The 2,500-nt window shown below is 50.9% G+C and overlaps 2 non-coding genes across 2 annotated transcripts in view; both read right to left on the bottom strand.

Moving 5' to 3' along the window:
- Positions 1–35: 35 nt before the first annotated feature.
- Positions 36–189, bottom strand: LOC149612836 (5.8S ribosomal RNA). The gene has a single exon (XR_016376299.1). It is a non-coding gene; the product is annotated as a 5.8S ribosomal RNA (ribosomal RNA).
- Positions 190–860: 671 nt separating this feature from the next.
- Positions 861–2,500, bottom strand: part of LOC149612835 (small subunit ribosomal RNA) — a 1,811-nt gene continuing 171 nt past the window's right edge. Inside the window, exon 1 of the ribosomal RNA XR_016376314.1 lies at positions 861–2,500. This exon is cut by the window's right edge and continues 171 nt beyond it. This is a non-coding gene — a ribosomal RNA (small subunit ribosomal RNA).

Genomic DNA, 2,500 nt, shown 5'->3' with positions numbered 1-2,500 from the left:
TCGAGTACGAAAAGCGGTCACAGTGGTCAGTAATCCGACCCTCAGACAGGCGAAACCTCGGGAAAGACCCGAGGTCGCAATGTGCGTTCGAAAGATAAGTGCTCAATGTGTCCTGCAATTCACACCAAGTCTCGCAGCTGGCTGCGTTCTTCATCGACCCACGAACCGAGTGATCCACCGCTTAGAGTCGTACTTTTTTTATTTTTCAAAAATACAAACCCTTGATATAAAGCGCTTTCCGTTAAGAAAGGCGGACGCTTGGTAACGCCCTATGATAGAGGTTATACGGATAGTGCCGGGAATTTACCGCGGAAAAAGGGTAAACTCCCGAAAATGGAATCGATCGAGCTGCCGCGGAGTTGAATTCCGCGGCCCGAGCCCTCTATCTTCCATGCGCTCAGACACGAAAGATTCCACACTCGAGCAGTCTGGTCCGCCGAGATTTTTTTCATTCCACCGGAGAGCGATTTCTACCCGTCGCGACCCGTTCAACGGCAATCACGAAGCGACAAAGCCAGCCAGGGACTTTCGAAGGGAGCACCACGAGGGTGAATCCAAACTTCGGTCTGTACACCCGTTAATCACTCGTCGACGCCGTAAGAGAAGTTTACGGCGCCGCTCGTGTCGTGAAGGCACTGCTATGTCGCGAACGAAATCGCATCGTCGGTAGGTCGTGAACGGATTTACCGTCGTTCTCTTGCCAGTGGGGGTATCGGGTAAAGAACGCGACGAAACGTTCTTTACGACGACGAAACCCTTCTTCCTAAGAAGATTAAAAAATTTTGAAAAGTTTTTTCGCCGAGTAACTCGTACCCATAGAATGGCGCCGGTTAAACCTTTTCGGAACCGCAATTTTTCGATAATGATCCTTCCGCAGGTTCACCTACGGAAACCTTGTTACGACTTTTACTTCCTCTAAATGATCAAGTTTGGTCATCTTTCCGGTACGTCGGTGCGACCCGAAAGCCGCTCCGAGCACCAGTCCGAAGACCTCACTAAATCATTCAATCGGTAGTAGCGACGGGCGGTGTGTACAAAGGGCAGGGACGTAATCAACACGAGCTTATGACTCGCGCTTACTGGGAATTCCTCGTTCAAGGGGGACAATTACAAGCCCCTATCCCTATCACGAAGGAGGTTCATCGGGTTACCCAGTCCTGCCGGACAGGGGTAAACACACGCTGATTCCTTCAGTGTAGCGCGCGTGCGGCCCCGGACATCTAAGGGCATCACAGACCTGTTATTGCTCTGTTTCGTGCGGCTAAACGCCGCTTGTCCCTCTAAGAAGGAAGACCGACACAATTGATCGGTCGCCTATTTAGTAGGCTAGAGTCTCGTTCGTTATCGGAATTAACCAGACAAATCGCTCCACCAACTAAGAACGGCCATGCACCACCACCCACCGAATCAAGAAAGAGCTCTTAATCTGTCAATCCTTCCGGTGTCCGGGCCGGGTAAGTTTTCCCGTGTTGAGTCAAATTAAGCCGCAGGCTCCACTCCTGGTGGTGCCCTTCCGTCAATTCCTTTAAGTTTCAGCTTTGCAACCATACTTCCCCCGGAACCCACAAACTTTGGTTTCCCGGAAGCTGCCCGCCGAGTCAATTGAGTAACTCAGGCGGATCGCTGGTTGGCATCGTTTATGGTTAGAACTAGGGCGGTATCTGATCGCCTTCGAACCTCTAACTTTCGTTCTTGATTAATGAAAACATTCTTGGCAAATGCTTTCGCTGTAGTTCGTCTTGCGACGGTCCAAGAATTTCACCTCTAGCGTCGCAATACGAATGCCCCCGTCTGTCCCTTTTAATCATTACCTCGTGTTCCGAAAACCAACACAATAGAACTCGAAGTCCTCTTTCATTATTCCATGCACCATTATTCAGGCGGGACGCCTGCTTTGAGCACTCCAATTTTTTCAAAGTAAACGTGTCGGGCACCTACGACACTCAATGAAGAGCACCGAAGGAAAACCGACAGGATGTTCAGGCCAGGCAGTAACCACCGGAGCGGACCGCCTGTCTGGAACTGAGATTCAACTACGAGCTTTTTAACCGCAACAACTTTAATATACGCTATTGGAGCTGGAATTACCGCGGCTGCTGGCACCAGACTTGCCCTCCAATGGATCCTCGTTAAAGGATTTAGAGTGTACTCATTCCAATTACGGGGCCTCAAAAGAGTCCCGTATTGTTATTTTTCGTCACTACCTCCCCGTGCCGGGAGTGGGTAATTTGCGCGCCTGCTGCCTTCCTTGGATGTGGTAGCCGTTTCTCAGGCTCCCTCTCCGGAATCGAACCCTGATTCCCCGTTACCCGTTACGACCATGGTAGGCGCGTAGCCTACCATCGAAAGTTGATAAGGCAGACACTTGAAAGAAACATCGCCGATACGAGATCGTGCGATTTGCCCAAAGTTATCCAGAGTCGCCATGGTAAGCGGGCCGAAGCCCGATTGGTCTTGGTCTAATAAAAGCGCCCCTTCCCTAAGGTCGGGGCTCTGCTGC

The sequence above is a fragment of the Phalangium opilio genome, unplaced genomic scaffold (genome assembly GCF_054372755.1).
Source record: "Phalangium opilio isolate 3A_F unplaced genomic scaffold, DU_Popi_V2 ptg000231l_1, whole genome shotgun sequence".
Classification (NCBI taxonomy): Eukaryota; Metazoa; Arthropoda; class Arachnida; order Opiliones; family Phalangiidae; genus Phalangium; species Phalangium opilio.
This window is presented reverse-complemented; position numbering and strand designations above follow the sequence as displayed.